Source organism: Macrotis lagotis, chromosome X (assembly GCF_037893015.1).
Source record: "Macrotis lagotis isolate mMagLag1 chromosome X, bilby.v1.9.chrom.fasta, whole genome shotgun sequence".
In the NCBI taxonomy this organism is placed as follows: domain Eukaryota; kingdom Metazoa; phylum Chordata; class Mammalia; order Peramelemorphia; family Peramelidae; genus Macrotis; species Macrotis lagotis.
This window is the reverse complement of record NC_133666.1, coordinates 40,020,848-40,046,283: the sequence shown is the minus strand read 5'-3', so window position 1 is coordinate 40,046,283 and position 25,436 is coordinate 40,020,848. Positions and strand designations below refer to the sequence as shown.

General features: G+C 40.0%; 1 long non-coding RNA gene across 27 annotated transcripts in view; it reads right to left on the bottom strand.

The window, feature by feature from the left end:
- LOC141503543 (uncharacterized) overlaps positions 1-25,436 on the bottom strand; it is a 266,282-nt gene that overhangs the window by 33,619 nt on the left and 207,227 nt on the right. For 24 of the 27 annotated variants that reach the window (XR_012472886.1, XR_012472877.1, XR_012472883.1 and 21 more), the window contains 4 exons: positions 18,479-18,592; positions 14,609-15,052; positions 14,326-14,401; positions 10,286-10,465 (listed from right to left, as the gene is read on the bottom strand). This is a non-coding gene — a long non-coding RNA (uncharacterized LOC141503543). Of the gene's footprint in view, positions 1-9,650; positions 10,188-10,285; positions 10,466-14,325; positions 14,402-14,608; positions 15,053-18,478; positions 18,593-25,436 lie in introns of those variants that run through there. The other 3 variants (XR_012472880.1, XR_012472885.1, XR_012472892.1) reach the window with 3 other exon arrangements.

Sequence of the window (25,436 nt, the reverse complement as noted above, 5' to 3'; positions counted from 1 at the left end):
TCAAAAACAGACAGACAAGCAGAAACAATGAAATATATATTCACCACTCTAGATGGTTAGACACACATCCCAGTCAGACAGGGCCATATGGAGCCAAAGATAGGCAAATACACCCCACACAGTCACAAACAAACACATATATATGAAACATAAACATTAGTGCCCATAGTTGGCATGACACACACACAGAGTCACTGACTAGCAGACTTACATTTGCACTCCATTCCCCTCCATGTTTCCACACAGTCAAGTACACAAACACACACATATAACACACACAACTACAAAGCCTATTGGGCAGAAACACAGAGTCAAAGACAGAAAGGTACACACCCTAGGTCACATACACACAACAATAACTGAGAATACATATAATAGAAACATACATTCATTTATGACCATAGATGAGTCACACATATGAACAGATACACACATGTCCACTGACAGGCAGATACACACACAGAGCCATAAACACCCCCCAACATATCAACATTCATAACCATCTATGGATAGACTCATCCAGAGTCAAAGACAGGCAGTAGACACACTCTCTCACAACCACACCACCACCACCAGAGAGGAACATCCTCAACCATAGATGGGCAGACACAGAGAAATCACAGACGGGAAAACATAGATTCACAGATACATTCATCACAACAACTGAAAGATATAAACAAACAAAAACATACACATTTTCATACTTACACTCAAATAAATAGCCATAGATGTGTAGACACATACACGACCATTGACAGGCAGACATTTAAGGACCTACAGTCACAAACAAGCACATTTACATACAAAAGCAACAACAGAAAGGCATATGTAAACAAACACATTCATGACCATTGTTGGACTTCGCTCATGACCACTGATGAGTAGACACATACAACAATAACAACAACAAAGAGACACACAAACACAACACCTAAATTCATGACTATATAGATGGGATCCACATAACCATTAACAGGCACACATCCATAACCACATACAGAGATACACACACACACACACACACACACATACACACACACAAACACACACACACACACAGCCAGGTATATAGACATACTGAAACACTTAGATATAATATAAGCCAGAATGCCACAAGTCCACAGTCACAATTAGAGAGCTATACACAAAACTATATTCAAGGAAAAGCCAGTAGGCCAGGATAGACCCACTATGGACAATTATCTATAAATAAAATCACAACCATAGAGGCAGTAGAAACCATAGAAACAACTATATGTGAACAACCACACAGCCACAAACACAATAACATACAGCCACAAATGCACAACCAGTCACAGAAACAGACAGACCTATATAAACACACAAGTCACAGACATAAACACAGACCCACATAACTCAAATCCCACCACAGCCACAACAGACCAGACCACACACATAGTCATTCATGGCAACAGTCCATTTCAGTCTTCTTTGTTAGATCTCTCTCCAGGTCACACCCACCAATGATGGCTGTCCCCCAAAGTTCTGTCTTGGGCTCTCCTCTCTTCTCCTTTTATAGCAATGATTCTTAACCTGTAGTACACAGACCCTTTTGGCTTCCATGAATACATTTCATGAAAGGGCTGTAAACTTTGATAAGAAAAAAATGAAATCACAATTTTCACTAACTTCCAATGGAAATTTAATATTTCTTTCATTTATGTTGCTGTTATTGCTTTTAACACACACAGAGCTATAGTGACAGATCAAGTCTGGATTCTTGTTTGTCTTTTGTTTTTGAAGAGGACTAATGACATCACGGGTAATGCCTTAACTGTGCCATGGATTGGATTGAAGTGGGGCTTCTCTTTCAGAGACACTGAAGTCCAGTGGCAAGGCAAAAAAATACAACTGGAAATGGTCTAGGATGCACTGGATGACCTTAGCATCTCCAGTGCCCGACTAAGCCCTAAGCACTCCCCAGCACTTGTTTCAGCCACTTTCATGGCCTTGGGAACTAATTGTTCTCATCTTTCCATCCTACCAGTGAAAGTTTCACATGCTTGGGGCAGATATCCCTTAACTCACTGATGGATTTGAGGCCTGTCAGTTACCCTCAACCTATCTGCCAAGATGATTTTACCAGGGGGTAGCTCCTGTGCATGTTCCAGCTTTTTGGAGTCAGGTGAGAGTTGGGGGGACATGTGGATACCAAAGGTGGATGAGCAGCCTTGAAAAAGGCTTGCAGGGTTTCACACCAGGGGGCTAGTCCTTCCCAAATATCCTTTACATTCCAGATCACCAAGTTGTCAAAAGGGTTCATGGCAGAAAAGAGGGTGCAAGCCTTGCTTTTTTCTTTCTAACTTGGTGACTTTATCCATTTCCATGAGTTCAATCTTGATCCTATGCTAATAATTTTCGGTTCTATTTAGCTCTCTCCTGACCTATTACCAACTGTCTATTAGATAGTGTGAATTGGACATTCCATTGACACCTCAAACTCAACCTGTCCAAAATCGAGCTCATTATGTTTCCCAACCAACTCTACCCAATTCTGAACATTCCTTATCCCATTGAATAAAATGAGTGTCCTTCCACGTGGTCAGACTTACTACCTCAGTCTTAGCCTGGATTCCTTGCTTGTCCTCACTCAACATATCTAACTTGTTGACAAGACTTGGTGGCTCTACTTTCATGACATCTCTTATTTATCACCATTCATTCCATGAAACCAGCCATACTCCTAATAAACACACCCATGCCCTAATCTTGGATCACTTTCCCTGCATCATCTTTCCCCATACCAATGTGAGGAAAATGACCCTCTCCCCAGCCCCAGAAAGCAGGGTTAAACCATATCACCACTGCTACCACCCCACACTCATTATGATTTTCGTGATAAACATGAAATCCTCTTTGGTGAGGGAAGCTCTTCTTAACCTAGCCTCCCCCAACAGGACTCCTTTCCCAGGCCTCTCACTTGCTCGTGCTGTTTTTCTACACTGTAGAGAGTGGGGATGTACATCATTGCCAGCATGTTGTTTCCTTCATTCAAATTGGAGTTCCTGGAGGACAACTTCAGTCTTTCTTTGTGCCCCTGTCACTTATCTAGCATCAGGAAATGCAGGAAGGGCCTAATAAATACTGGCTACCATCAGAGATCAGCCACATACAGCTTCAAACCACTAGACAGCCACGTTAGAGTAATGTGTCCAGGGTCATGCTGAACATCTGAGGCTGGCCTTGAACTGGAGGCATCCTGACTTCAGGTCCAGTCCCCCATTCACTGGGTCACCTTGCTGCTTCAGTCACAGCCCAATATTGATTGAGGCAAAGACATAGCTGCCGCTAGATGGGCACAGACCCAGACTTACATACTACACAGGAAGACACAGTTCCAGAGACCCAGGGACCAAATGAGACATCCCTGGATGGGCAATATCAATCCCAGACTGAACAACAGACAGAACCCGAGAACCCCAAGACCAGACCTTGACTGCTTGACAGACACAAACCCAAAAGCCCAGGAATAGACTGAGACCCCCAGAGAGAAAAGTGAGAGCCCAAGACCTAGATGCCCAATGACAGTCTAAGATTGAGACTTGGACCTGGAGCCCCAGGACCACACTAAAACTGAGTCATGATGAAAGATCAAGACCAGACACAGATATATTGGTAGAGAGACAGCAGTAAGCTGGGAGACATGGTTCCAAAGAGAGTCAGACAAGCAGAGACCCCCCAAATAGACAAACAGACCCAGAGCCAGTGACCCAGAGACAGAACAAGGCTAACAAGCACAGATCCAGGGATTCAGTAACAAAGCAACAGATGAACACATCCAAATGACCAGGAAGATAGAAACTTAACCAGAGTTCCAGTATAGACTAAGGCTGGAAAGAAGAGAGACACAGACATATAACCCAGGAATAGACAGAGATCCAGAAATCCAGAGAAAGATCTGGAGAGATAGTGAACAAATACAATCCCAGGAAGTCAAGAGAAAGATCAAACTTAACAGGTAGCCCAAGACCCAGAATCCTAGGGACAGACTCAAACTGAATGAAGGACATGGCCCTGAGCTCCAAAGAACATGGACAGCCAGAGCCAGCTAGAATCATGGATACAGAACAAATTTGGCAAACACACAGAGAGACACAGACCTATAGGGCTAGAGACACACTAAATCCAACAGGAAGGTAAGCCCAGCTCCAAAGCCCCCAAGATTGACAGTTACACACACACAGAACTTGAGACTGACAAGTTAGGTACACACATAGCAACATACAGGCTGGGAATGACAGACAGACATCAGTCCAAAACTACAGGGACCAAGAGTGACAGCCACAAAGCCAGAGAGACATCTGAGAATGACACAGATACACAGAAGGCCTGAGAGTGACAGACAGAGTAAAACACCCAGAGACCCAACAGAAGTGACAGGCACAGACACTGAGCCACAGAAACATCATGAAAATGGCAGATAGACACAAAGAGCCACAGAGCTGATTCAGGTGTGGAGCAAGTCTGACAGAAGCCCAAGGCTTCAGTGACAGTCCTAGAATGAAAGTCAAACAGAACTAGAGCCAGAGCCTCAGAAATACAGAGATGGAGAGATCATAAGACCCAGAGATACAAAGACTCAAGTATCCAGAAATTCCAGGGACTTGGATACACAGAGATCATGAGATTCAGAGAGACAGGGATCTAAGGACCCAGGGACCCAGTGATCCAGGGACCCAAGGACCCCAAAATCTAGAGATACAGAGACCCAAGGACTCAGAGATCCAGAGACTCAGAGACCCAGAGTTCTAGGAACCAGAGATCCACCTAGGGTCACAGAGATCCAGAGACCCAGGGTCCAAAGCAAGAGTAAGAGACAGAAAACCCAGACTCTCAGATTCAGTGAAAGAAGAGACAACATGAGATTAGCTAACAGAGATACAGATACAAAGATACACACAAACACACAAGTGTTCGTGCATGCACACACACATACACACACACGACTGGGGATGACAGATGATCTGAGACTAAGAGAAAGAAATAGGCATGGAAGACCCCAGAAGCACCAACACTGACTTGAGACAGCCTGTGGCCAGTCCATGAATGACAGACACAGAGACAGAAATCCAGTGACAGAGCAGCCATGAGTTACAGACAGACAGATGAATACAGAAGACCAAGAAACAGATGAAAACAGACAGATGTTGACCCAATCCCCCAGGACTGGACCCATGAAGGACACCAGCAATAGTAACTAAGCCACAATAACAGAAAAAGACTAATCATTTTGCAGAGAGGCTCAGAATCAGTCAGAGCCTAGGGGACCCAGCAAGTTTGACAAAATCCCAGGAGCCCAGAGACACACCAAGCTGCCAGGCAGGGCTCTGTTGCCTTCTTCTCCAAAAGTGACAGATACACACAGAGTCAATAGCCCCAGAGACTCACCAAAGACTGAAAGACAGACAGCTTCAGAGGCATAAGCCTAGAGACAGACCAGGCCTGGGTTCATAAATCTGTGGCCTCCTGCCCCTCCTACACACACACACACACACACACACACACACACACACACACACACACAGCCAGCATTGACCTAGAGCTCCAGTGACTGACCAATAATGACAGACAGATACACACACACTTAGAACCCTAGGGACAAAGAATGACAGAGAGGTCCAGACTCCAAGCTCCTCTGAGGATAACAGAGATAGAGCAAAGCAGACCCAGTGCACCTGAGACACACCAGCGAGGAGAGATAGCCAGCCACAGAGCCCCAGGGTCAACCGAACCAGACTCAGGGACAGATGGTCTCAGTCAGACTCAGGGAACCTGCAGCACAACCAAGTGATGAGGACACTGAGAAACAGAGACCTCGAGATACCAAGAATGACAGAAACAGGCCCAGAGCCTGAAAGACCAACACACACACACACACACACACACACACACACACACACACACACACACACACACACACACACACACCATACACACACTATACATAATTCACACCACATACATAGGCATACCCCATTCATACACCACACACACACAAACACATACCACATATCATACACACAACACATACATGCTATACATAATTCACATCATATACATAGGCACATGCCAAATACACATGCACAGAGATACACAGCACACACACTATACATACACATATAGGCACACATCACATATCACATGCATATCAATCCAATACACACCACCCACATAGACATACACCATATACACACACATGCCACACATATCACATATAATATACTATATGGAATTCACATCCCATACATAGGCACTTATCATATACATACAATACACATACCATATAAACATGCATACCCATCACACACACATATGCAAACATCCACACACAAACCATAAACACCCACCCACCCCAGACACTGTCTAAAACTGACAATCAATTCGAAGAGTATGTGTCTGTCCCTCTCGCTTAGGTCCACTGGGTCTCTCTGGATCTCTTGGTCTTTCTCTGAGATTCTGAGTCAGAGTTGACAATCAGTGGATGAGAATTCAGACATATTACTAGAACATCTATGTATACACATATACATACAGGGGTATATGCACAATGCTTTGGTTAAGCATGTGTATGTGTGTGTTCACATCTACCTCTATACACATATATGCCTACATACACACACTCACACACACACACACACACACACACACACACACACACAACTCCTGTTGTACATCAAGCCAAAGCAGCTAGGGGAAGTAGCCAAACAAAGGGCTGAAATGTTGCTGCTGTCGGGTGGGCAATGGGTATTTTGAAAAGCATCCCAACAAGTGAAACACCTCTCCATAGGCTGTCCTTTGGGGCCAGAAATCTCCTGCAGTTTCCTCATCAGGAATGGTTACAAATGATGGCACATTCCTGGGGGGCTCTTGGGGCAGCCCTCAGCCCAAACCTTTCACAAATGCTGTGGCTTTCTGGGTTTCTTTCAAAGGAGCACTTTCTGCTCAAGCAACAGGACTGATTTAGTATTGCCTCCTTATGGCAAGGGAAGATCATAGCTAGGGCTATGACAATCTTAAAGATACCTGAGGCTCAAAGGGTGTTAAGGGCTCCTGGCTCCTAGAAGGTCATAAATCTGGGGTAATTCATACTGTGCTAAGTGAAGAAGTTGAGGCAATAGAGTTAGAGAAAGTTGTTTCCATTCCACATCTCCAACCCCCCAGGATTTGAGCTGCAAAAGGGAGCAAAGATAATACAGTCCAGACAGAGAGCACTGAGGCTAAGGGGATGGTAAAAGTCAACTGAGGCTTTTTAAATATGGGGATGCCATATGTACAGGGAGAAGGCTTTCTCTGGTATATTCACTGGTTCCTTGTTGCCTTAACTGGGAGTTGGAGGGGGAAGGGGGGAAAGTGGTTACTACCTTAAAGTTCTGCCCTCAAGGCCTCTTTTTTCTCTAATCACCTGTCACCCCCTGAAATATGACTACCCCAACCTTACCAATACACGAGTTCCTCAATTATTACTCTAACACAACTGCTGCAGCTGTTAACCCCCAAACATCCATGAGTACCTCAACTAGCAGCTTCCCTTATATGCCAAGGATCTCAGTTCCATTCCATACATGCATGCCCATTTGTCACCCTATTCCGTATATGAATTCCTCTCTGTCACCCCCCTGTATACAAGGATACCTCAACTGTTACCTCAATAAACTAATAGTCACCTCAACTGTTATCCCAGTCCATGAGTAGGATGTGACAACTGTGACCATGACATATGTCTCAATTGTCACTCTGATAAATATAAATATGTCCAAGTCTTACAGATGCTTCAAAGTCTAATTTAAAGCCTTCTTGGTAAGGACCAATTTCCAACTCACAATGATCAGTCCCTGTACTGATTGGTTGGGACGTTGCAGAATGAAGAAGCGGACCACAGGGACAGTTAGGTAATTCACCATGGTTGCTGGCTGTAGTGAGATATGAAGATAGGATTCAGATAGCTGAAGAAGCAGTAGATGCAGGTGTGTGAATGATGTTAATTTGTAAGGCAGGTTTTAGGCCTAGGGATCAGGCTCTTGATGACATTACTCCCTTAAGATGGGGGGATGAGCCTCACTTCGGGCCTGCTCACTGCTATAAAGAATGGCCCAGGGCAGCTAGGTGGCGCAGTGGATAAAGCACCGGCCCTGGAGTCAGGAGGACCTGCGTTCAAATCTGGTCTGAGAGACTTAAAAATTACCTAGCTGTGTGGCCTTGGGCAAACCATTTAACCCCATTTGCCTTGCAAAAAAACCTAAAAAAAACCTAAAAAAAAGAATGGCCCAACCAAAGACCTGATGATCTAAACATTGGGTGACATCACAAGAACTCCAGGGCAAGCAAGTGTATCAAGGAAAAATATGGCATTGCAGAAATAACTGATATGACACTCCACTAATTAGCAGCTTTGTGACCACAAGCAAGGTCTTCACCCTCTCTTGGTCTTAGTTTTCCCTTCTAGTAAAATATGTTTTTCATGGACAATCTTTAGGGTCTCTTTCAATTCTGATTCTTTAATTTCATCCTACTAGAAATTTCTGAAGCTAAGCTTCATTCACTCATTGGGTTTGCCCCTCACAAGGAGAGCTAGGTACAATGTACAATCGCTTTTATCATCTTGATTTCTATCTGGGGAAAGGAAAGCTGAGAGGTGGGGATAGCAGGAGGGGAGGCCAGGGACCTGACTCCAGGATCACACCACAAATTAGTGTCTGAACCAGGATTTAATTCCAAGTCTATCCTGACTCTGAATTCAGGACATAGGCCAAACAGCAATGCTGCCCCTCGCTTTTAGCCTTAGCAAGACTTGATCAATATTTTCCTGTCAAAACCTTACTCAACATTCAGGAAGACAAATCACTTGAAGGTATTGCATTGTGTTGGGTAAATAATTCAGGAAGGCTGTAGATGACAAGAAGATGATGTGATTGGCAGTGATGACTCAGGGCAGGAGATCACATCACCTTCTAGCAACTACCCAATAAGCTGGGAGGGCAGAGCTACAATGAAAATAAAACTCTTCTGTCAAAGTGGCTTCTTTCTCCAGTGCATTTTCTTCTTACTCTCGCCTTCTCCACCATCGTCATTCAAAGTGTCATCCCATGGTGACCACCCTTCAGGAGATGGGACTTTGTACCCAAAGCTAATGCCTTTCAAAGAGTGGTTGCAGAGACTTAGCCTCATGGAACTCTCCCCCAGATTAGAAGACATTCCTGCTTTAACTGACAGAGTATTTTCTTAAACTCTTCCCTGATTGGTTGGCAATGCTACAATTCAGGAGAAGCAACGGGGACCTAGGAAGAGTCTGAAATAAATCTGTATGGATTTGGGTTGGTTTCTGGAGTCATCTAAATTGCCACTGAATCACACTTACTATTCTCTTCCTTGGAGGCATGAGATATCTCACTGAGTAGCTTGATCCTTTTCACCTGTTATCTTTATTTTTTCTTTCTGGTCCCTACCTAATTGAATGCTGTATATCTCTTTCCTTTTTTCTCTCAAAGGACACCCACCCACCTGTTCATTTTTTGAAGGCCTTGGATTTCTATATCTCAATGGTTGTCTCATAGTCCTCCCACCTTGCTATTTGCTAACAAAGATAAGTTTTGCTGTCCTTGGAAACAAAGCTAGAGCAGAGACAAAGGACCTCAGGAATACTTTTCCTTTACTAGCTTTCCAATTTAGAAACATGTTGACTTTCACAATAGGGTGCAATGAAGACAAAAAAAGGTCATCCTCACAGTAGGAAGAAGAGAGTGTTTGGATAGGTAAGCAAGGCTTGTCCACCATGCCCCACCTTTCTGTGTGTCCTTATCCTGTACCTTAATGGCATGTAATTAAAATGAACTCAATCTATGTTGCTCTGGCAATTTCCTATTTTAGATGATATGAATGACCAGCAGCTCCTGCTCCTTCTCCTGTAGGCAACCAGGAAGGAGCTGAAAAGTCTTGCCTTGGCAATGACTAAGCTGGGGATGGCCACCATGCTCTAGGGGGATTGTGGTTGTTTTTGGAAAGACGGCTTAAACCCACACTCTAAAAGATACAAAGCAGAGTCTCACCTCTGAATGTACGAAAAAGCTTTTCTGGTGAAGGAAGAAGAAAGATCATAGACATTCAGCACTTATGAAGAAGTCAAACCACTAGCAACTTAGGTGATGGTTATGACTAATCTGAGTACAAACCTAAGAAAACAGAACTCAAGTTCAGACCAGCTGAGAACTATTACTCCAGTGTCTCAAGTATAAAAACAGTCATTTTCAACATTTCAAAAAGTATTTACCTGACTTGCAACCAAGAAGCACTCTCAGGTATTTTGAGAGATAAAACATTGTTTGCAGGAGAAGGATGCAGGGGATCCAATGCAACCTATTACATCTTCCTCTTTGTGACTCTCTCCTTTCTGAATCTCTTCATTAAAATAGGTCCATTCCTTTCCAAGCCAAAGCTTTCAAGAGATCATCTGTCCGGAAACATTGAGAACAGTCAGAGAGGAAGAAACTCTCCTCATTATAGGTTGGTGCCCTTCCCCAGGGGATCACTAGAAAATAACCAGACAAGCTTTCAATTCTTGCTTGCACAAAACCTTAGGCAGTCAATAAAATCTCCAAATGAGGCTTGTCCTTTATAGAGCACTGTGTGTCTGGCTATATAAATGTTAGATATTATTGTTACTATTATTATCATAGAGACCCCTCTGAAGGTTCCTCAAACTGCTAGTAAAGGAGGGTGATGGACTTCTTCCTTTGGAGATAGTTTCTGAGATACCCTTCAGATCTCCTTCACAACCAAAGTCAATTATATCTGTCTCACCTGATTGGGGCATACAATGACTTCGCAAAACGGGACCACCCCAAATATTTGCCAGATGAGGCTCCAGATGGCACTGGCTGACTGTTTTTCAAGGTCAAGTCCTCATTCCCAGAAAAGTTCCATTGGGGGAAAAAACCAAATGGAATGTACTGGACATTCCCAGAGCAGTTACCAAGGAGGAACATTCCAACAGTTTAAGCAAAGATTGAAATCTGTGTACAGCATTGAAGGGTGATGATTTTGGGAGGCCATTTGAAATGTATTTGTTAAAGCAAAGTGTGTTCCAATAACTCCTCTCTAGGGACAAGGTGGGGCCCCAGGGGGTGGGGGAGAAATGATTGCTACTGCTGCTGAAAATGAAAGCTGACATTTCTGTGCACTATAACAACAAGTATGAGACTTGGGGTCAGGAAGGCTTGGATTCAAATTGCATTTCAAATATTTATTAACTCGATGGTCCTAGTTAAGTCACTTAATTATCACTGAGTCTCAGTTTTCCCATCTGTGAAATGGGGGAAGGGAAATAACAATTTTACAAGGTTGCAGTGAAGATGAAATGAGATAATTCATGCAAAGCATTTCATAAATCTTAAAGCACCACATAATTAATATTATCATTATTGCTGCTGCTGCTACTGCTGCTGCTGCTGCTGGCTTACAACTCTAGGCTCTATTATTATTTCAATGTTGCAGATGAGAAAACTGAGATTCAGTTAAGTTTCTTGTCCAGGTCCACACAGCTAGTAAGTGTCTGAGGCTGGATTAAAACCTTATCTCTTGCTGTCTCTAGGAACTTTATATACCACACTGTATCACAGTGATTTCAAGATTCTTGGTTTTGTTCCTAAATTTTTTTTGCCCTCCAATTGATGTATTTATCTTCTTGAATCATATATTGTGTTTTTAATTTCTTATATTTTCCTTTTCCTTTTTCTTATTTTATTATAGTCTTTTCTCTGGGTTTAGTTTTGAGAAAGCACCCTCTTTTTAAAGAGGGGGATATGGCAATTTACCTACAAATATCTATAAATATGTCAAAGACCTGAGATTTAATTGGTTTGAGAACACATTCTAGCAACACAGACTGTAACCAGAATATAATAGTCTCTAAGAATTGCCCAGCTAGAGTGGTTAAGTGACTTACCCAGGATGTTATAGCAATAACAATTATAATTATCATCATCATTTGATAATTCAGCCAACAAATTGTTTTGGAAACCAGTGTATCAATGCACACACAACATATGGCTCACAACTACCTGGATACAACATTAATCCACAAAAATTTAAGCATAATAGTTTTAATAGGCATCGCATATGAAATGATTATAATTTATATACTACATTGAATGAAAAGCTCTCAAAACATAGAGACCAGGCAAAGAAATCCAAACCAGGTGGAAATAGGATTAGATAGTCATTATTCCTGTCATTTTCTCTGCTACTGGAGTTATTTCAACAATGCCTTCAATGAACCTAAAGAAAATAAGCTTATATGTCAATGCCTTTATCTCACTGCAAAATGCAATTACTGGTATGTTTGCAGAATATTAATGATAAAAAAAATCATAATAGCATTGCATCCCAGGAACATTCCTATCTAAATGACATTGAAAAAGGGAACAAGATAATAATAAATATTATTGCAAAGAGCTTTAAGGTTTGCAAAGCGCTGTATATAATTAATATTAGATATATTTATATAAACATAACATTAATGGATTCTTATAACAATTATTGGAAGTACTCCTCATTTACAGATGAGGAAACTGAGACTCAACAAGTCCAGGGTCACACTGCTCCTAAGTAAGTGAAATGGGATGAGAATCCAGGTCTCCTTTCTCCACGTCCAGGCCTATTCCCTCTACATCTTGCTGTCTAACAATATGTCTCATCATACACACAACTTAACATAATTAGAACTCATAGACAAATAGAAAGTCACTATCATGCTTGCTAAAGTTCCTGATTTTATTCTAAGTTTTGAAAGAGCTCACTATCTTTTGTAAAAGTTTAAAATTTTACTTTGGTCTTTGTTTTGTTTTGTTAATGCAAGGCAATGGGGTTAAGTGACTTGCCCAAGGTCATGCAGCTCAGTAAATATTAAATGTATGATTCTGGATTTGAACTCAGGTCCTCCTTACTCCAGGGACGGGCTCTATCCACTGTGCCACTTAGCCACCCCTAAAATTCTACTTTGTTGCTTTTGTTTCCATTCAATAGCTAACACAGAATATTATTTGCAATCCAGCCACTGTCTACTACAAACACACACATTGGATATTAGGAGAGAACATCTTTTCAGCCCTATCCACAGCTAGCAATCACTGTCAGTCATGTCCTCCTCTGCAAGAGAGAACTAGCTTTCTGAGAAAAGGAATGCTTAGTGGGAAATGGGAAACACAGGAATTAATTGCACATCTCAATTGCAGACTCCCAGAAGGAGGCCCACTCAGAACTGGCCCAGTCATCATTCTGGATCTGAGTTTTCCTTGATTGGAATGAAGTAAAGGGATAATACTGCCTTATCAATGACCCTAAAATATTCAACAAGTCTAGATACAGTTCTTTTTTTTAAGTTTTTGCAAGGCAGTGGGGTTAAGTGGCTTGCCCAAGGCCACACAGTTAGGTCATTATTAAGTGTCTGAGGCCGGATTTGAACTCAGGGACTCCTGACTCCAGGGCCGGTGCTCTATCCACTGCGCCATCTAGCTGTCCTAGATACAGTTCTAAATCACTTTATTTTGCCAGGTATCAGAGAAACTAGATCTCCGAAATCTTAACTGCATTTCCCAAATTCACAGTCATTGTGACAACCAGATGCCATTACGGGTATATTTCAAAAGATGTAACTTTCTTAATTCAGAGTTTATCTTTGTGATGATAATGATTGAATTTGCAGCATTTGAACTGCAACACTGTAGGGAATTCTAGGTGAGGAAACTCCCCTCACTGATATAGACTGGGGACTCTCTATGACTTGTGATCCTGGGTCCTGAGAGATATATATACCCTGAGTTGCAAAGTTAGTATCTATAAGAGAGAACCACTGAGTCACAATCTTCTGAACAATGTGCTTTGTACAACTTAAAGTATCATATAAATATTAGCTATTATTTTATAGGTAGCCAGGTGGCATGGTAGTTAGAATGCTGGGTCTTGAGTCAGAAAGACTCCCAAAGGTCAATCAAGACTCCCCACTCTCCATCTTTATGATCTGATATATATGATATGTTATTAAGGAATAAACTTCACACATTGAAATCTGAGCAATAGGCCATTCATCATCCACTTGGAATTTCTTACATGGATAGACAGGTCAGATTTCCTTGAGTCATTTGAGATCATTTTCAGGAGGCTTTGTATATCATAAGCTTTGAAAGTGTTTGAATTTTTATTTCTAAACTGACAGTATCTTGACATTGATTTGGCTTCTTAGAAACTCAATTTCACTTGATTTTCTCAAGTAGCCAGGCCTCTTTGTCACAGCTATTCAGACAAAGTACTCACCCAGTAGCATTATCAGAAAGACTTACAGTGTCATTCTTAGATTTTAACAGCTTGATTGAGCTGTCCTATTATTTCTCTAAAAATAAAAAAGAGATGGAAATCAGTATTAGGGTGTGGTAAGCAGGATGCTAAAATCGCTAATCCAGGGATTTCAGAAAAAAAAGACCCCATACTTCTTATGGTTTGTTAATTTCCTATCTGAAGTTAACAAAGAATAGTCATGGTGGACTTAATAGGCATATTGGTAACAAGGTCATCATTGTAAAATAGGTGAAAACAATACCTATATTTGGGAATCAGTATTACTCCAAAAGATCCAGGTAATAAGATTCCAGAGTTCTAGTTGTAATCAGCACCAGCCTCTTTCTTTATCTTCGACTGCAACTCCAGGGTGATCTCTCTCCTAGGTTCCTACTCATTTGCAAACTCTTCTGGTTCATGGCTTGTGTAGCAGTAAGAATCCTGCTGCTAACAAGTCCAAATGCCACCCTCACCTTGCACAGATAATGAAAATGTCATTATTTCTAATGACTTTTTAAGAATGTTTTCCATTTTTCTTGTTTGTCTCTATGATTCTCTCTGCCCTAGAGCTTTAAAAACAATAACCTTTTGCTTTTTCTTTGTCCAGTTGTATTTCCTTTTTCTCCCATCTTCTACAGTCTCTCTCCTTTGAATGTCTAATGCCATTATGCTCCTTCCACCATCAACTCTTTTGCAATTCCTATTACTGTAATTAAAAAAATGAAATAAAGTTTTATTAACATTCAAGACATTTATCAAGCCTCTTTTTAAAAGTAATCTCCTTTCTGAATTAGTTCTAATTCCTAATATCTTGAGCTTAATTCAAAAGAATCACTGAATAGGTTGGATTACATTTGGGAAATTGCTCAGAGGTTTAATGACTCCAAGCAGCTTCCTAGCATAAAATTCAACTTTAGACACAAATATTCTCTTCTGGGTGATTTTGTATGGTGACTATTCTGATGCAAAATCCTATAGTGTTTCTTAGTCAGATACAGGTGTACTGATTTTTTTAAAAATCTTTTTTTTTCCTAATTGTATTTCAATATATTTGATTTCCTTTGTAATCCTCTGTATTTTATGGAGTGTATTTAAGAGTACTATTCTGTGATTCTATAGGCTTGACTAGACTGCCAAAGAGGCCCAGGATACAGAAAAGGTTAAGAGGATGAATGCATTAGCATGTAAGTTCCCTGAGGCAGGGGTTGTCTTTCTTTTTGCTTGTATTACTTGCTTAATAAATACAAGCTCATTCTGGAATCTAAGCTGTGGGCAGGTCCAATCATAAGATACTGTGAGTATGAGCAGGAATAGTCTATTTCAAGTGGGGACCTATGCCCAAGAATCAGCTAGCTCGGTGGGAGGGTGGATAGCATGCTGGAACTGAAGACCTCTGTTCAGATCCTGTTTCATACATATACTAGTTGTATGACACTGGGCAAGTCACTTAACCAGTTTCCGTTTCAGTTTTATCATCTATAATATGAGGATAGCCTATATTTTGTAGGATTGCTATAAGGATCAAATAAGTGAACATATACAAAGCATACTTTGCAAACCTTAAGACATTATAGAAATTTTAAGTCACTACACCATGAATACTAATCCTACTATGAAGAAAAAAATGCAATCAAGGAATAAAATCAGAAAAAGAAATGGGTCAGGATCGACTCATGAAGCAAGAGTCAGGGCTAATATTTAGACAGTCCAAGGACAGACTGGTCCCCACAAAATGTAAAAAACAACTTGAAGGAAAGCCCTGATCACTTTGAGTACATCCTGATTGAAGGATCCATACAATTTGGAGGAGAACAGAGGATGAGAAGACTTGTAGCAAGAAAGCATATGCATATACTCATATCAGTAAGTTCTCAGGTCCATTCAAATATCAGTCTTGTCTCTAGATACATCTAAGAAAGATCAATTCTTACTTAATTGTATGTTCATATACTACCTCAGACGCTTTCTAGCTGTGTGACCCTGAGCAATTCATTTAACTTATGTTTGCCTCAGTTTCCTCATCTATAAAAGGAAGATTCAGGGTTATTGTTATGAGAATAAAATGAGGTAATATTTGTAAAGTTCTCTGCAAACAATGCAACACTCTACATGGAGCACTACTACTACTACTACTACTGCTACTTACTACCACTACCACCAATACCACCATCACTAACCACCATTGCCACTACTACTACTCCCATGCTTATGCCTGCATATACATACATACACAAATCCATCTTACTAGAGAAAGAAATCTCTACTTCCTTTATTGGATATATGTAATACAACTGACATTTAGATAATCCTCTCATTTGACTTTTGCCTATCTGGGGTAGAAGCTACAGATGATTCCTCCCTTCCTCCCCATATTTTACAGGAAACTAAGACCCAGGAAAATTAAGAGACTGTCCAAGGTGACAAAACTATTAAGTGGCAGAGGTAGAATCTGAACCACGGTCTTTCTGACTCCAAGTTCTGCCCTCTGTTCACTAGACCAAGATATTTCTCAATATAAACTAGTTATAGGAATGGAACCTTTTAATTTGTATTCTGCATCTGGTGCATAGGAGAGGCCCAGCAGATAGCAACCAATAACCATGGTTACCATGGCTGGCTAGCATCAGTAACATCTGAGATTTATAGAATCTATTCAATTGTGGTCAAAGGATATGAACAAAGAATTTTCAAAATAAAGGTTGCCAACTGTCAACAACCACATGAAAGACTGCTTTAAGTCAGGGGTCAGCAAACTACAGGCTATGGGCTAAATCCAACTATGGCCCACAAGCTAAGAATGCTTTGTTTTCGTATTCCATTTTTAAAGCACAATAAAATTTTATTTTAAACTGTAAAAACTATTCTTAGCTCACAAGCAGTACAAATTGCCGAACCCTGCAATAGCCACTAATATTAAAAGGAATGCAAATTAAAATAATTTAGGTTTCAGTGCACACCCAGCAAATTGACAATGATCACAAACAATGGATATGGTCAATACTGGAGGGACAAGAGCTGAGATGGAGATAGAAAACTTTATTATGTTTCAAACTTTGTCCTAAGCCCTGGGCCAACATAAATTCAAACAGGATAGTTCCTGACATCAAGGAGATTATGTTCAAATAGAGGAAGACAATGGTGCAGGAAAATATTGGGGGGGGGGGGGAAGAGGTACACCCATACACCAAGCCCTTTGATATGGTATGCCAAGGGTACAACAGGAAATGTCTTGATGGCCTGGCTCCCCAAACTCTAACCTCTCAGGGCTGACAGTGTGAGTAAAAAAACCAATATCCTTTCAGTAAAGATGAGAGGAACTACAAGTGGGAAATGTTGCCTATACCAAAAGATGCAGTCAGTGTGTTAGATGGTTTTGATTAACTATTTGTCTTTGTTATAAGATGGGATTCATGGGGGGGGCACATAAGGAAATGACTATGATGTAAAAGAAAAAGTCATTAATAGGATTTATTTTTAAAGCTCCCTTAAATCAGTTTTACAAAGCTGTGATATTTGACATAGCAGTTCTGCATTGTACTGGGGAGTTGGAAACCAGCCGGGCCCAACTCCTCACCTTGGAGTGTGGGAAGTTCAATAGAAAAATACAGTTAGTAGCTAGATTCCCAAAAAACTGAAACATCCCTTGAACCCTCCAGGGCAGCAATATTTAATGCTAGCTCACTAGCTACCAGATTTCCTTTTATTGCCAAAGTGCTAGAATCTACTCCCTTGTCTGTCTTCTATTTGTCTAACAACCCTCCACAGCTTCCCACAATTTCAGGAAATGTGGAAGCATATAATCAACTGAGAGGCAGTAAATTGGAACCCTCTGCTCCAGCTGGGTTCTCATCAACTCCCTCCCCCCCTTCCATCCCCCTCCTCAAGACTAGGTCATTGCAGTTCTTCATATGCCTGAAAGAAAATATCTAAATTACTTACTGATTTTTAGATGACCATGGAGAAATATGCACAATTTTTTTTTTCAGTGAAGATACAGATTATTTTAACCTCCTTGCGGCTGATCATTTTTATTATCATTTTAAGATGCAGTTATGGTGCTGAAGATGAAACAGGCTAGCAAAGCATGCCCCCTCTCAACCCACCCCTTCCCCTATGGTTCTGTATTACTTACTAGATGCAGTACTATCCTTGAAGTCAGAACGACCTGCATTCAAAGCCTACTTCAGACACTAATTATATGATGTCGGGCAAACCATTTAATCTCTCTGTGCCTCAATTTTTTCACCTGTAAAATAAGAGGGTTGGATTTGATGAGCTTTGAGATCCCTTTCAGCTCCAAATCTTAATTTAATGATCTCATGATCTTGATTAAAACAATTTTCCCTCTCTGTGCCTCGGTTTCTTCATCGCTAAATTGAAGAGGTTGGACTTGATGGGTTCTATGTTCTTTTTCATTTCTAAATTTATAACCCTGTATTCCTGTGACATGGGTTAAATGCTATCCTTCACTATGACTCTTCATCTGCAAAATGAAAGGGTGGGCTTAATGGTTTAAGGTTCTTCTTGTTTTAAGTCTGATATCTGATGAATGGGAATTAGGAGACCAAAGCCTGCTACCAACTGGGTGGGTGACCTTGTGCAAATCACTTTCCTATTCTTGGACTCCATTCTCCCTTGTACAGTAAGGCACTGAAATGGACTAGATGAGTTGAAAAGTCCTTTCCATTTGTGGCAATCAATGTCTATGAATGGGAACATTCAGAAAAGATCCCCAGTTCTAATGCCTTTTTAGTTACCAGGGTATATGCCACATAGAATCCTAGGGATTCCTTGTTAAGATGCTCTGGAATCAATCAAAAACAGCTACCTTAAGAGTTGGTCCGTCAATAAATGCCATTTTCCAAAAGCTGAAGTGTTTGCCCCTAGTCTTAATTCTCAAAACCTCTTTAATAATGGCTCAGCTCAAGAGCCTCTCTGGGCTGCTTGCTATTGCCTTAGGTCTTGAACTCTAATCTCATCCTAGGATTGAATCTTCGATGAGTGACCAAGATCCTAGTGAATTAGGAGGTAGCTGTATGATGTCAGGGCTATGAATAAAATGAAGACATCTTTCAACAGATTAGTTTCTTTGAGGCATGGCTAATGATAGAAGGTAGGAGTAATTTTCAAAGTAATGAGATGGAATTGACTGTTTATATACACAAATTACTCTCCCAATCTCCTCTTGAAGGGTGGTACCTGAATTAACTGAAAGAGTGGAAGCAGAGTGGGAACACCAACTTATATGGTCATTTTTAAAAACCAGCTTATTAACACAAAGGACCAAATTTAGGCCCCAGTTTCCTCCTTCGGGACATGGAGTCATACTTGCAATACCCCAGACCAAGTGTAAGCCTTTTAGGTCCCCCAGTAGTAGCAGAAGCAGACTCAGCAGCTTTCTGGTGAGTCTCACATTGGATGGATTTGGGCTCATCAGTCTTTTCTTGGAGGCAGCCCGCTCCCCTGCTTGCCTGCATTCTGAATTCTTGGCACTTGAAGATGGACATTTCACTGCAAAGATCATTTTCTCCCTCTGTCTCACATCCTTATCATTAGTGAGGAAAACTACAAGCTATTTGATGAGAGGGGAGCTGCAGGCCTAACTCCCCCACCCACCCACAAAAATTAGCACTTCTAGAACTCCCCTTGGCCATTCAGTTGAATGATACAGAGTTGCTGCCTGTAGCCCCACATCACAGTGGCTCTGTGACACTTCGGGGTCTCAAGAGTGGGAAAATAAGCAGGGAAGGTAAGGACAGACATAGGCTAGAAAGTAGCATGGTTTCCAACTTTTACCACCAGGGATTGGGCCCCCTCAAAATGAAATCAAGGAAATAGGGAAGAAGATGGTAAATGAAAATCTGAGTTGACATCCTCAGCCTCAAAGCATTCCTTGGGAGGTCTTTTTGGGTTCCGGTGTGGTTTGGTTGTTTTGGTTTCTTTTCTTTACTGCTGTTATTTTACCATTGAGTAGGGCATGCAGGTTATACTAATACACAGGCAGAACAGACAAAATTACAGTAAAAATTACAGTAAAAAAGTGGAGTGTTTAGGAAATACCAAAACTCAAAAAAGACAAAAGTTTTCATATTGTCAGAAAGATGATAAAAAAACTACCTCAGTAACAGCCAACCCACGACTGACTTCTTGCTTCTATAAAATCATAAGAATGGTCTAGACATGCTTTAGACAGCACTCAATAAACATGTATTTGGCAGTCACTATGCACTATATAATGAGGATATAAACAACAGCCAAAATAGCCTTTGCCCTCAAGGAGGTGACAATCTAATGGGGACATCTCAAATGGAGACAACAGGGGAAAATAACTAGGGACATAAATCTCTATCTAAATCTTGATTTTTTGTCCTTCATTCTGGAAGATCATAACATCAGGGAGGTGATGCCATGACAAGTACATGTATTGGATTTGGGGGGGGGGGGGGGCTGTGCTAAATCACCAGCTTCATTTTCTCCTCCAGAGCCATCTGGATCCAGTGGCCAGATATGAATCAGGATGACTGGAGATGGCCATGGTTGTGAGACAATCTGGGTAAGTGACTTGTCCAAGAACATACATCTAGTAAGTGGCAAGTAACTGAGACTGGATTCGAACTCTGGTCCTCCTGACTCCAGGGACAGTGCTCTATCCACTGACTGGAAAGTTAGGAGAGGGACAGGGTATAAAGGGATTAAAATGTCAAACAAAAGCCTTTATGTTTGAGGGGACTGGTAAAGCTTATACTTCAGGAAAATCACTTTGGCAGCTGTATAAAGAATAGGTTATAGGGGAGAAAAGCATGAAGCAGGAAGATAGTTTTGAATGCTATTGCAATAGTCCAGGCAGGAGATGAGGAGGGCCTGCACGAGGCTGGCAGTTGTGTAAATGGTGGTCAGAGGATGCATAAAAGAAATGTTGAAAAGGCTGAAATGACAAGATCTGGAAACTGAATGTATTTATGGGGTGAGTATGAGGAGTTGAGAATGACAATAAGGTTGCAAGCCTGGATAACTGAGAGGATTGTGAAACTTTTGATACGGATGCAAATTTTGGGGGAAAAAACAGTGAGTTCCCTTTTGACTGTATTGAATTTGAGATGCCCATTGGATATTCATTTTGAGACATCCAAAAGGTAGTTATGTGAGTTTAGAGATGAGGAGAGACTAGGGGAAATGAAAAGCTAAGAAGGTAACAAGTAAACTTTCACAGATGATTTTTCTATAGTAGATCACCTCTTTGTCATTACCCACCTGACCATGAAGTTTAGAAAATACAAGATTCTTCTACATCTATTGTTTACTTCAGGACTTTATGAGAACTATCTCCACAGAAACAGATTGCCACCCCTCTTACAAATCACAGTTCACAGTCTTCAAGGGTTTCTATGCTAAAAAAATCCATCACTTTATAGCCAAAGTCTCTCTTACTCTGACCTTGGATAATTCTTGGATGATCAAAGGGATCAAATTTCAGTCTTTCCAGGGTCATGCTACCTTGATTTGTTATTTATGGGGGCAATTCTTTATCAGAAGCAGTTAAATTAAAATAGCTCAATCTATTGCCTGTCTACCTCTCTCCTCATTCTATTTTTTAATTAAAAATATTTCATTCCTAGGAATAGCCTAAGGTACTTATTAAAGACTTATTTCAACAAGTACTCTATTAAATGTGGTTCCTTATGAAAGTAGGCCTTCTTTAAAAGTTTACTGTGAGGGCAGCTAGGTGGCACAGTGGATAAAGCACCGGCCCTGGAGTCAGGAGTACCTGGGTTCAAATCCAGCCTCAGACACTTAATAATTACCTAGCTGTGTGGCCTTGGGCAAGCCACTTAACCCCATTTGCCTTGCAAATACCGAAAAAAAATTACTGTGGGGGGGCAGCTAGGTGGCGCAGTGGATAGAGCACCAACCCTGGAGTCAGGAGGATCTGAGTTCAAATCTGGCCTCAGAAACTTAATAATTACCTAGCTGTGTGGCCTTAGGCAAGTCACTTATCCCCATTGCCTTGCAAAAACTAAAAAAAAAATTATTGTGTGGAGAGCCTTAAGCTCCATAGACGAATCCAAAACAGCTGAAAGTCCAATCTTTGCCCTCAATAAGTTGACAAACTGGCGGGGCAGTCAAAATTAATGTACAAGAACAACAAGAGTCAGAGAAAATGACGGCTGATAACATATAAATATTATCATGGGCCACAAAAAAGCAAAAAAAAAAAAACACCTCATTTTGCAATGAGGTTAATTGGGGAAGGCTTTTAGGAGGAGGTGAGTCTTGGGCATTTCATGGGGCACACTGAAGTTGGGACTGATAGACATCATTAAAATGTAGAAAACATTGGAAAATGTATTAGAGTGAGTGAAAGAATGAATAAGAACAGAGTTAGGACTTAAGGTTTTGTATCTACATACCCAAATTGTTTGGATGTTTTTAACTGATGGACAGTAAACCCTTCACTAAAGATTGTTTAATCAATTTTCTCAGTTATTCACTGGTTAAGGCAGTTTAAACTGTCTACCTCCACTTCCAGATACTCAGATCTAGATGGATTTAGAGTAGAAATCAAAATTTTAAAGAATAATAACTACGTTGAACAAATTATTCTTAAAAAATGAAAAAGAGAACTAACAGATTCCTTTCATGAGACAAATATAGTCCTAAGACCTAAAGCATACAAGGATAAAGCAGAAAACTGAAGACAAATTCCATTAATGTATAAAATTCTGACAAAAAGAATACTATTTGAAAAAAAAAAGATTCCTTGTGATTAAGATGGATTTATACTAGATAAGCAATGATGGTTCAATATTAGATGAATAATTAACAATCAAATTAAAAACAAAACCATCCCAAAGCATATAATTATATTAAAAGGTGCCTTTTTTTTACAAAAAAAAGCTTTTGACAGTCATTTATGTTTTAAAAAACCCCACAAGGTCTAAGCTTTTTGCATTTTTTTCTAACGTGACAAAATGTATCTATCTAAAAATCTAAAATTAGTATGGATATATATATATATATATATATATATATATATATATATATATATATGGAGAGAGACAGACAGACAGACAGAGAGATGGAGAATATATAAATATTTCCCAATAAATCAGAAGTGAAAAAAGGTTGTTCCCTTTCTCTTGCCATGGTTCTGGAAATGCTAGTAATAATAAGACTACAGAAAATCAAGTAAAAGGCAAAGAGTAGAAAAAATTTATCTCTACTTGATGATGAAATGATTGTTTACTTAGAAAATACTATGCAATCAACAAAGAAACTAATTGAGCAATTATTAACTTCAGTATAGGATCAGGTTGCAAAATCCATCCACAAACAACATCAGTATTTCTATAAATAAAGCAGTAACAAAATCTAGGAGGCAAAAATTGAAAGTGAAGTCCTATATAAAATAACAAAAAAATGTCTAAGAGATCTGGGAATCAGTCTACCAAAAGATGCTCAATACTTGACTAGCTAAAATTACAAAATGTCAAGAAAAACAGAACTTAAATAACTGGAAGGTTAGTCACCACTGCTCATGGTTGGATCATGCCAATAGAATAAACATTGTATTAGGTAAATTACTTTATAGATTCAGCACTATACCAATTCAGTTCAAAGGCAACTAGGTAGTTAAGTGAATAGAGCACTCAGTCTGTAGTCAGAAAGACTAAAGTTCAAATTTGACCTAATTTCAACAAGTGTGTGTGACCTTGGGCAAGTCACTTAACCTCTTCCTGTATAAAACTGGAGAAGGAAATAGCAAAAACTCCAGTAGCTTTGTCTAGAAAATCCCTTGGTCCATGGAAGGGTCACAAAGAGTCAGACATAGCTGAATGATTGTACAACCCAACTACCACAGGCATAATACACAGAGCTAAACTAAATAATAGCAAAAATCATTTTTAGGAAAAAAGTCCTAAAATTTCAATTTGAATTTCAAAGTAAAAAAATGAAAAAGAAAAATAGGAAGTAGAATAGTACTCTTAGACCTCAAAATAAATTATAAATTAGTAATCAGAAAAATTATTTGATACTGGTGAAAAAAACCAGAAAAATAGAGCTATAGAAGACAACATAAAGGAGAATCAGAAATAACTTATTAAAAAAACCTAGTGAATGATAAATCCGAAAGCATAAGTTATCCAGGAATGACCGCCCTATTTGAAAAGAAATTCAGTCTAGGCCAGTGTTTCTTAGCTTAGGATCTACAGATTTTAAGTGGGGAGGGGGGTCCGTGAATGTGAATGGGGAAAAATATATCTCTATTTTCAATAATTCAGCACTTCCTTCAGTTATGAATGTTTTAAAATTTTAAAAAGTTGTTCAGAGGAGGGGTTCATGAACAGTTATATTAGTCAATGTCATAAAAAGGTATGAGACTTGATGACTGAAGATAACCAGATCAAGAAAATATCACATCTATGGCAAGTGAGTATAAACTTAACTAGAAAAAATATTTGTATGCAATAGCTCTGATAGGGTCTGATATCCAATATAAATATATATATATATATATATATATATATATATATATATATATATATATAAAACTAATGAAAAAAATAGTTAAAAGCCTTTAACCAATAAAACATTGGTCGAAAGAGATCAGTGAACAGCTCTTAAAAGAAAAGTTATTAAGAACCATATGCAAGAGTGGTGCAAATGATTAATAAGAGAAATGCAAATCTCAGTAACTCTGAGGTTTCATTTCACACCCAGAAATTTTTGGGGAGAAAATTATGTGGATGCACAATATTGAAGGGAATGTAGAAACAGAGGAAGACTCATACCCAGCAGAATGGTGAATTGGTTCAACTATTTTGGAAAATCATTTGGCATTATGCTAAGAAAGTGACTAAAATGTCTACATCTTTTGACCCAGATATTCCATTGAAAGCTGCGAACTCCAAAGAAAATTTAAAAAAGGACATACAGATACCAAAATGATTGCTAACAGTACACAAGAAAGGCTAAGAATTCTTGTTGTTAAGATGCCAGGTTGGGTCAGATTGGCCTATAGTCCCTGCTGAGACCAGGTTGAGGCTAGTGAGTTGCTTGGGTGAGGGAGTTCTGAGCTGCATTAAGGCGAA